This window comes from Bos javanicus, chromosome 27 (assembly GCF_032452875.1).
Source record: "Bos javanicus breed banteng chromosome 27, ARS-OSU_banteng_1.0, whole genome shotgun sequence".
In the NCBI taxonomy this organism is placed as follows: Eukaryota; Metazoa; Chordata; class Mammalia; order Artiodactyla; family Bovidae; genus Bos; species Bos javanicus.
In genome coordinates, this window is record NC_083894.1 from 7,140,353 (window position 1) to 7,151,574 (window position 11,222).

General features: G+C 47.0%; 1 long non-coding RNA gene across 1 annotated transcript; it reads left to right on the top strand.

The window, feature by feature from the left end:
- Window positions 1-6,399: 6,399 nt before the first annotated feature.
- Window positions 6,400-9,038, top strand: LOC133239811 (uncharacterized). The gene is made up of 2 exons (XR_009733974.1): window positions 6,400-7,336; window positions 8,797-9,038. It is a non-coding gene; the product is annotated as an uncharacterized LOC133239811 (long non-coding RNA).
- The last annotated feature ends 2,184 nt before the right edge of the window (window positions 9,039-11,222 follow it).

Below are 11,222 nucleotides of genomic sequence, written 5' to 3' on the forward strand. Positions count from 1 at the left end.
ATGGACAGAGGAGCCTGCAGGCTACAGGCTATGGGGTCACAAAGGGTCAGACATGCCTGAGTGACTAAGCACAGCACAATCAAGTAACTTTTAGGACAAGGACCAGATATAGAGAGCTGATATTTATCTTAACGATAAAATGTTTAATTCATCAAGAATACATATGAATACTGAATCAGAATGTACTTAGCAAAGGAATTTTAAAATTCTTAAAGAAAACTTACAGGAATAACTGGAGAGACAGACAAATAAGCAGTTATAGTTGGAATTTCCCTGACCATCCAGTGGTTAAGATTCCAAATTTTCAATGCAGGGGGCACAGTTTCCATCCCTGGTTGAGCAAGTAAGATCTCTTATACCATACACAAAATTCAATGCAAGATAGATTAAAGGTTTACAAAAATCACAAAACTCCTGAAACCACAAAACTCCTAAAAGAAAGCATAGGAGAAAAGTTCTTTGGCATGGGTCTTCACAAGGATGATTTTGAGCTTGACACCAAAAGCACAAGCCACAAAAACAAAGCTAAATGGTAGGATCCATCGAACTGAAAAGCTTCTGCACAGCAAAGGAAACAATGAACAAACTGAAAAGATGATGCTCTTTTAACGCTCCAGTGATCTCTAAGGCTGGAGGAGATGGCAGGAGTGTTGCAGGAAAGAGAGTGGGGTGAGAGAGGATGGTCGCATCCCAGGTCACGTCCGAGTCCGTGGGATGGCCGCCAAATGTGGGGACTTGGCTTCGCATAAGCAGGGACTCAAGAGCGAGTCATGGTGAAGGAAGGTCAATCCAGGGAGGAAACACGCTACACAGAGTGTGTGGGCCATCTTGGAAAGCAAGCCCAGCACCAGGGTATGGGGCTGTTGGTGTTTATAGGGGTGGGTCATTTCATAGGCTAATGAGTGGGAGGAGTATTCCAGCTATTTTGTGGAAAGGATGGGGATTTCCAGGAACTGGGTCAGCACCTCCTTTTTGACCTTTCCGGTCAGCCTTGGAATTGTCACGGCGCCTCTGGGTGTGTCACCTAGCTGCCGTGTTACAAAGGGATATAAAAAAATATATTTACTTCAGGTCTTAGTTGCAGTATGCAGGATATTCATCTCAGCACACTGGCTTAGTCTCTTCACGGCATGTGGAGAAGGAAATGGCAACCCACTGCAGTATTCTTGCCTGGATAATTCCATAGACAGAGGAGCCTGGTGGCCAAAGGTCCATGGGGTCGCAAAGAGTCAGACACAACTGAGCGACTTCACTTTCTTTCTTTCATGTGGAATCCTAGTGCCCAGGCCAGAGACTAAATCCACATCCCCTGCACTGCAAGGCAGATTCTTAACCAGTGCACCACCAGGGAAGCCCCATCATTCTTTTAAAGGTTGTGCCCCGCCCAATTCCGATCTCATTAGCACCAGATAGCTGGCATTTGACAGCACTATTCAGGCTTTCCAGTTATAGGAGAATGTCCTGGTAAAGCTCTCAGGACACTGTGGTGACTGCAGGAGGCAGGCAGGAACATTGGAAGAGAGGTCGATTTTGCTCCAAGTTACATCACTGCCACTTAGTAGACTATGGCCTTGGATACATCTTTTTGTTGGATTTGCAGCCAATTTTAATCGACTGTTTAAGTCAGTTTTGCCTGTGGCCTCAGACATGGCTTTCTAGTCCTCGGGACCATCTTGTATAAACCTTGGGGCATACCTACCTGCGGGTTTGTTTAGGGGAATTCAAAGAGATAATTTGAATAAAAGTGCCCAGCTACTGAGCAAGGCTCATTGCAAAATATAATTGTGGGACAAATTCAAAGAAGAAACTAGTAAAAGTGTCAGTGGGAGAGCACAGCATTAGACCCAGCCCTGGTCCCCTTCCCAGGGTAGGTCTCCACGTGACTGTCAGAAGCCATGATGCCCGGCCCGTCCATAGGACAAGGGAACTGGGGACAACGGCCTCTTCCCATTAACACCCAGGGCTCCATGCTGAGAACACCTGTTTGTGGAGTCATAGATGTAAAGGGATTTGGTCTTCAAAGTCTTATCTGTAGAACTGGAACTCCCCTTCTTACCTGAGGAACTGAGGCGCTTTGCTGGAAAGACCCTGCCTCAATTTCTGACTCACAGGTTGAGGGTTTGGGGACACAGCATTTATCTTCCCTTTAAAGAATGAATCCATGAGTTAACTCTCAGCCCAGGCATGAAGCAACCACGATCCACATGGCCTTGTTTGGCTTTGAACCTGGGAAAACTAACAGTTCATGTAGACTTGACCTAAAAATAACCCTTCCCTCTATTCTATATGAATTCATCTCTGGTTTCTGGTGAGCCACCCCATGCTTTCTTGGGTGTGTGACCTCCTTGCTGAGGCAACAGGACCCTTCCCTGATGGACAGAGATGCCCCTGGGTGCTATCTGCAGGATTAACATAGCTGCAAAGGAGTCATCTTTAGACCTTGCCAAGGAAAAATAAGCCACTGAAATTGTGCAATTCCTGACAAGGGCCATTTTCCAACTGATGAGGAACCATGGCAGGAAACTCCCTTAAAACTCACCATGGCACCCTGACCCCTTTTGGAAATGCCCTTCTATGAAAAGTCATGCCTGGTCTTGCACATAAAACTGCATCATCAGCTTCCTTAAAAGAAAAAAAAATCTGCTGTGCTGCAAACCATAGATCACTAAAACACACCAATTTTTGTTTTGTTTATTTATTTAGGCTGCACTAGGTTGTAGAAAATTCTGAAAGAGATACGAATATCAGACCACATGACCTGATTCTTGAGAAACCTATATGTAGATCAGGAAGCAACAGTTATAACTGGACACGGAACACCAGACTGGTTCCAAATAGGAAAAGGAGTACATCAAGGTGGTATATTGTCACCCTGCTCATTTAACTTATATGCACAGTACATCATGAGAAACACTGGGCTGGAAGAAGCACAAGCTGGAATCAAGATTGCCAGGAGAAATATCAATAACCTCAGATATGCAGATGACACCACCCTTATGGCAGAAAGTGAAGAGGAACTAAAAAGCCTCTTGATGAAGGTCAAAGAGGAGAGTGAAAAAGTTGGCTTAAAGCTCAACATTCAGAAAACTAAGATCATGGATCTGGTTCCATCACTTCGTGGGAAATAGATGGGGAAACAGTGGAAACAGTGTTGGACTTTATTTTTTTGGGCTCCCAAATCACTGCAGATGGTGATTGCAGCCATGAAATTAAAAGACGCTTACACCTTGGAAGGAAAGTTATGACCAACCTAGATAGCATATAATAAGCAGAGACATTACTTTGCCAACAAAGGTCCGTCTAGTCAAGGCTATGGTTTTTCCTGTGGTCATGTATGGATGTGAGAGTTGGACTATGAAGAAAGCTGAGTGCCGAAGAATTGATGCTTTTGAACTGTGGTGTTGGAGAAGCCTCCTGAGGGTCCCTTGGATTGCAAGGAGATCCAACCAGTCCATTCTAAAGGAGATCAGTCCTGGGTGTTCTTTGGAAGGAATGATGCTAAAGCTGAAACTCCAGTACTTTGGCCACCTCATGTGAAGTGTTGACTCATTGGAAAAGACCCTGATGCTGGGAAGGATTGGGGGCAGAAGGAGAAGGGGACGACATAGGATGAGATGGCTGGATGGATTCATGGACTCATTGGATGTGAGTTTGAGTGAACTCCAAGAGTTGGTGATGGACAGGGAGGCCTGGCATGCTGCAGTTCATGGGGTCACAAAGAGTCAGACATCACTGAGTGACTGAACTGAACTGAACTGAGGTCGTAGTTGTGGCATGTGGGATCTACTTACGTGATGTGCTATGCTTGGGAGTACAGAGTCTTACCCACTCTTACCACTCTTACCCACTCTTCAAGGAAGTCTCATAAAACAGCATTTTTTAAAATTATTTTTTAAAAAACTGTGGAGGATAGCTGATTAATAATGTTGTGATAGTTTCAGGTGGACAGCAAAGAGACTCAGCCATGCATATACATGTATCCATTCTGCCCCAAACTTCCTTCCCATCCAAGCTGTCACATAACATTAAGCAGAATTCCCTGAAAAACATCATTTTCAATGAAGAGACACAGTAGACAATGATTCAGTCTCACTTCTTTCTCCAGTGTAGTACTATAGCGTGTTTATAAATTGACCCTGTAGTATAGATTTTGCCTGCAAGGTCCATAAAAGAACAGATATATATATATATATCTTATGTATAGATAATTTTATATATATATATATATATATATATATATATGTAGATGATATCTACCGCTCTCAAATATCATTTAGAGCTAAACCACGAGGAACTATGATCAAGACAACTTATTTTCCATCAGAAAAATCCTATCCCTGGGTGCCAGCCAGGGACTCTGTCTGCTCAAGGCAGCTTCCATGGCTTTGCCGAGCCTCAGATGCAAGACTCTGAGCCACAGCGGGGGACCTGAACAGGACTGAAGCTCCGGGGGCTCCTTCAGGATGTGGTCCTCCTGGGTTCCCACATTTCTAAAGGGCTTGGAGTTCTACTCAGAGCTGTATGGCAAGTTCCATCCTGAGATTTAGTGTTTCTGAAAAGCCAGGTCAGTGTCTCTCCAACACTGAGATGGACGGATGTTACTAAGTGAGGGATGTTACTTAGTGATGGAGGTCCCTCTCAACCCAGTGAAGGGGTCCCCACTGCTGGGCCTGCTTCGTGATACTAGGCTGGGAATATGCGTTCAGTGGCAGCGTCATCCTCCCACTCTGTCTCTGATAAAGGGAAACAGAGCACCCATCTGCCCATCACGTGTCCCACTGAGATTTCATGAGACAGGTGTGTGATTGTGTTGCAGAGAATTAATAAAAGTTTTTTTCCCCCTCTTTCTTTCTTTTTTCCCTTTTGTGTCTTTCTCCACTTGAACTGTTCCTAACCTACAGTCTGTATTGATAACCAAGTTTTTTCTTTGCAGAAGACTAACCTATTATGTGAACACTGACACTTATGGCCCTCCATTTCTGCAGGAGCCACATTCTGCATCTATTATCCTTTAACTTATTCTAGCCACGTCCTGATACTTAACTTTATGGCATCATAAACCTCCCCTTGTAGTTTGGTTCCTCTCTTTGCTCTATTTTAACCTCATTTTGATGCTTAACTTTATGGTGCACTCTCTTTGGAAGCCACCCCTAGTGGATTGCTTTCCCCCTTTTGTATTACAAGAAGAAAGTCACCAGGAAATCCCCAAAGGACTATGGACCCAACCACCGGGACCAACTGCCAGACCCAAATACCTAGCTACCTAACACTGGCATATTGACAGTTTCCCAACTGTGCAAAAGAGAGAATTCAGGACCCCTACACCTTTTGTCCCATATCTCCAAGCCCTGACTGTGAGCCCCGACTGTATGATCCCCTGGATTCCCGATGGAGGGGAGACAGGCTTCTTGAGGCAGGAACCTATGGAGTTCTCCCTTCTGCCGGCTTAATGATTAAAGCCATCTTTCTGTTTCCTCCAAACTCTGTCTCCACAATTTTTATTCAGCTCTGGTGGGCAAAGAAAACCAAGATTTTGGCGGCGACTGTTGCTGTCATCCCATAACGGGCTAGCTGGTGTGGGGAGCACGTCGGGACCACTGGGTCTCTTCCCTCAGTGCTCCAGGGGCCAGAAAGAGCATGGCTGTCTCTGTGGATGCTGGGAGTCAGCAAGTCTTGCCCAGGGAGTGAAACTGCCTCTGAACTAGTTAGTCCCTATTTGGGCCTGAAACAGCCTTTCATGGAAACAGTGTATGTGTTAGTTGCTTAGTCATGTCCGACTCTCTGCAACCCCGTAGACTGCAGCCCACCAGGCTCCTCAGTCCATGGGACTCACCAGGCAAGAACACTGGAGCAGGTTGCCATTTCCTTCTCCAAAAGGAACTATCAGTTCAGTTCAGTTGAGTCGCTCAGTAGTGTCCAACTCTTTGCGAACCCATGAATTGCAGCATGCCAGGCCTCCCTGTCCATCACCAACTCCCAGAGTTCACTCAAACTCATGTCCATCCAGTTGGTGATGCCATCCAGCCATCTCATCCTCTGTCGTCCCCTTCTCCTCCTGCCCCCAATCCCTCCCAGCATCAGGGTCTTTTCCAATGAGTCAACTCTTCGCATGACATGGCCAAAGGATTGGAGTTTCAGCCTCAGCATCAGTCCTTCCAAAGAACACCCAGGGGTGATCTCCTTTAGGATGGACTGGTTGGATCTCCTTGCAGTCCAAGGGACTCTCAAGAGTCTTCTCCAACACCACAGTTCAAAAGCATCAATTCTTCGGCACTCAGCTTTCTTCACAGTCCAACTCTCACATCCATACATGACAATGGGAAAACCATAGCCTTGACATTTTTTGGCAAAGTAATATCTCTGCTTTTTAAATGCTATCTAGGTTGGTTATAACTTTCCTTTCAAGGAATAGGCGTCTTTTAATTTCACAGCTGCAATCACCATCTGCTGTAATTTTGGAGTCCCAAAAAATAAAGTCTGACACTGTTTCCACTGTTTCCCCATGTATCTTCCATGAAGTGATGGGACCGGATGCCATGATCTTAGTTTTCTGAATGTTGAGCTTTAAGCCAACTTTTTCACTCTCCTCGTTCACTTTCATCAAGAGGCTTTTTAGTTCCTCTTAACTTTCTGCCCTAAGGGTGGTGTCATCTGCATATTTGAGGTTATTGATATTTTTCCCTGCAATCTTGATTCCAGCTTGTGCTTCTTCAAGGCCAAAAGGAAGTATAGAAATAAAGAAAGTGAAGTCTCCGTTTCATGTCTGACTCTCTGCAACCCCATGAAGTGTAGCCCACCAGGATCCTCCATCCATGGAATTTTCCAGGCAAGAGTACTGAAGTGGGGTGCCATTTCCTTCTGCACAGGAAAACAGTGGGCAGTTTCAAAGCCCTGGAAGGGCGAGGGTGGGGCTGGGGAGTGGGTAAGCTAAGGTTCCGCAAGAAGTCTGTGCCCCTGCCAGGGGAAACAGGCAAGTCTGTGCCCCTTGCCACACCCCTGCCCACCAGCTGAACTGACTGCCAAGGAGAAGTTTGTGGTTAAAAGGGCAGCAGGAAAGCTTTTCCTGGGGTTTCCACAGCCTCATTAGCATACAAGTGACTGCCCCTGCTTTGTGCTATAAAGGCCACTCCCATGACACACAGGGAAGAGGTTCAGTTAACCAGTTCCTAATAACCAAATCCATAGCCAGCGCAGAAATCCTCCCGGAACCTGGGACCTTTTTAAAGCGGCAAGAGCAGCCTCTTCTCTAGCATCAGCCACAGAGCTCGGGACGCCAGCATGAGGCTCCATCACCTGCTCCTCGCGCTCCTCTTCCTGGTCCTGTCTGCTGGGTCAGGTGAGCTCGTGGGAGCCCCAGGGGGAGCCGTGGGCTCTCTCTCCTGTTTCTACCTCCTTCTGTCCTGCTACCCCCATCTACACGTGGTCAGACTAAACCCACCATATTTGGTGCTTCTGAGAAGCCAGCGCTGAGTCCTCAGTAGCAAGAGGGTTCTGAGAACTGCCCTGCAAAATTCCAGGTTGTTTCTAAGCCACTCTAGTGAGTCAAGCTTCTGAGCCCGTCTCCTCATTGGTTTCATGAGGAGGAAACAGAAGTTGCCTCTGTTAAGTGACTCTCCTTTTTTTCTTTTTCATAAAAGCAAGAAATTTGATTTTGTCCCATGACAGAAGTACAGAATGTCTCTTTATAAATCTTTCTATTTGAAGGGTGGTGGCTCTGGGTGACCAGACAAGTCCAGAGGAGAGTCAGGCCGAGCCTGGGCTTCAGGAGCTCCCTTTGCGATGCTCCGTGCTGAGTCTCCTCAGCAGGAAGGTCCTCCAGGACACGTCGCTGACGATGCGACCCTCTCTCCACAGCTGGGAGGCAGCACATCCAAAGCAGTGTGCAGGATAGGCTGTCTGAGTTTAATCTTACCCTTGATATTTCCGGAAATGGGATGAAAATATGTAGGAAGGAAGGAGGGAGGGAGGGAGAGAGGGAGAGGATGCAGAGACTGAGACCTGAGACAACTGATTAGATGTCAAAATCAAGTTGAAAAGGCCTTGTTTGATAAGTGTTGTTTAAGACTGTAACCCAACTCTTAGCCCAGTGGCAGGGAGAGAGGACGGGGGTGTAAGGAGTGTGGCCCGGGTTCTATCCCTGGATGGGAACTAGAGAGGGACCAAAGGTGCCTTGTGGTCAAGAGGAAAAAGGCTTGTGAGGAAGACCGGAAGGCCTCTGGTCGGGAGGAAACCACAAAGGGAGGAGGAGAGGGGCTGAATCGCACCAGCGCTGAGAGCGTTCTGAGTCAGTAGAGACGATGATACAAAACTTTTTTTTCTGAACCATTGTCACTGTCAGCTGTAAGTTGCTTTGAGAATAAGTTCTCTTTAAACAGTTCTTACACTTTCAGCTGCATCTTTTCCTCCTATCTCAGCTGCACTACTTGACTGACTCCATGAGGTGGAAAACTAAACAGTGAAAATAGAACCTACGGGCCGCTTCTGACTCCTGGTGGGAAGGTGGATGTAGCAGAGCTTCCCGGTCTTTGCCCTCGTAGTGGACACAACCAGGGTCCTCACACCCCAGTCCCTCAGCCTCTGGTTCTGGAAATGTGAGGGTCCACCAGAGCCTGGGCAGGGTCAGTGTCTGTCTGGAAGCTGGTCAACGAGGTCCTGGACTCACATCTTGTTGTCATGAGGCCATGTCCGCATCTCAGCACAGAAAGCCCCAGGGCCTCGCTCAGAGGGGACACAGCTGGCCTTCTCGAGATGCCGCTTTCCTGCTGACACATTTTTCCCTCTTCATTCTCTTTTTAGGATTTACTCAAGTGGTAAGAAATCATGTAACCTGCCGTATAAATAGAGGCTTCTGTGTGCCGATCAGGTGCCCTGGACGCACGAGACAGATTGGCACCTGTTTCGGGCCCCGAGTAAAATGCTGCAGGTCGTGGTAGAAGAAGGCGAAGATGCGGCCGGGACCGATGCGGAGACTGAAACTGCGCCCTTCGACAGAACGTCTAAAATTTAAACCAGAATAAATTTTGTTCAAAGTTAAAGAATCTTGCCCATTGGTCATTGAGGTTGTTGTGTGGTGTCTGATCCCAGGCGAATTCTGAAATCCCTGAGGATGCTCTCTGAGCTCCCCATGCGGACCATCGGGGAATTGTGTTGGGGTGCTCTGTGCACCCAGGGGTGTGACCCCCTGTTCCTTGGGGGCCTGACCTTCCCCAGCCCCTATGTCTGCTGTCCTTCCTGCTTCCCAGCCCAGGGCACCCTGTCCTGCCCCGCGTGTCTCCTCAAACATGCACCCCAGGGGTCCAGAATCACCAGCACACCAGTCCCATAGGAAAGCCCCCACCCCCGCTCCAGGAGGAAACCCCCCTCCCCTGTCCCCTGCAGCCCTCACTTCCATTTGGTTTGTGCTTCTTATTCCTGCCTTGTGCGCACGTGGATACCCTTCTGATTCCCTTTGGGGCTATAAGATCTCTATAGGCATGGATTGTCCTATTCCTGTATGTGCTGGGCATTGAGACAAGACATTACTTCACAAATTGTCATCAACTGAATGACAGAGTTGACATGGATGAAGCATGTCTCTCTGTGTGTACATGATATGATGCAACTAGATGCTATGGAAAAACAAGTCCTGTGGAAAGCACAATTCAATGAAGACAACACAGCACAGAACACAGAGACTGCAGGGGGCAGGGCGAGCAGGCTGACCTCAGCCTGCTTGCATTTTCTTCAGAGGGTTTGCTAGTTAAACCAAGAGCCTTGCTGGTGCACACTGTATGTGTGAGCAGTTCTCTGGTCTTTGCACTAACGCTTCCCTCAGTGCAAGCAGAGGTCACCAAGGGGATGGTGTTAGGAGACAGGGCCTTTGGGAGGTGATTTGGTCATGAGGGTGGGACCCTCCTGGGTGGAATGAGGGCCTTTATGAAAGAGACCCCAGAGAGATGGCCCACCCCTTGTGCCCTCTGAGGACACAGGGAGACCGCTGTCCGCCAGCCACCTGGTCTGTCTTGATCGTGGAGCTCCCAGCCTCCAAAACTGAGAAGTAAGGGTCTGTTGTTAGTCAGCCACCTATTACAATACCACATGTAAAAAAATAGCCAGCATGGATTTGCTGTGTGACTCAGGGAAATCAAACAGGGGCTCTGAGACCAGCTAGAAAGGTGGGATTGGGAAGGAGATGGTACGAAGTTCGAGAGGGAGGGGACATGGGTGAACCCATGGATGATTCTTGTTTTTCTATGACAGAAAGCCACGAAAATCTGTAAAGCAATCATCCTTCAGTTAAAAAACAAAGTGCAAAGAAAGAGCCACCTGGCCTATGGTGTTTCTGTTTCAGTAGCCTGAAAGGGCAGTCACATGACAAGTGAGAATTACAGCACAGGTGAATTAAGGTACCTAAGCATTCAGCCTTAAGATAGGGAAATGACGTGGAGTATCTGGCTGTGCTCAATGCCATCTCATTACAAGGAGCCTTAGATGTGGAGGAGGGACACAGACCAGTGTCAGAGATGCACGCTGAGAGGCTAAACCAGCCCCGGCTCACACTGATGTGCAGAGGCCATAAGCCAAGGAGGGCAGGCAGCTTCTAAGCGTGAGAAGGAAGGAAGCCTCCAGAAGGAACGGCATCCTGCTAACACAGTGATTTGAAGCCAAAGAGACCCATTTGGGACTTTGGATCCTCAGAACCACAATAACAAGTATGTGTTCCTTGAAGCCACATAGCTTGTGGCAATTTGCTACAGCGGCAACAGGAAATCAATACAGCAGTAGCTTAAAATCATGCCTTGAGCCTAAAATTAGCAGCTCAAAAGACACAAACCTGTGTTTTTTTAATGGAGGAAAAAAATGATAACAGCTGTCAACATTTTACTCAACTTTATATTTCTTTCTTCATAGAAATGCCCATGGTACATCTGCCAACTCTTCTTCATCTCGAAGGTTGTATTTGGGACTAAGTCTTACACCTCATATATCTTGTATCCCTTTTATCCTTTATTTTTAGTTTGTTTTATTATCATGGAACGTTTATCTGCCATAAAGTGTGGTTTGGTGGTACTGTTTATATGAAATTTGATCATATTCTTTGTTGGGATTTCAGTTTTTAATTTCTATTTAATTTTAAGTTGCATTCTTGTATCTGTTGGTGTTTTACTGCCATAACATTTCTGGGTGTCATGTTGGACTCCTGCATGGGAGGAATGCTCATGTCATTTCAGCACCGGGAGGAT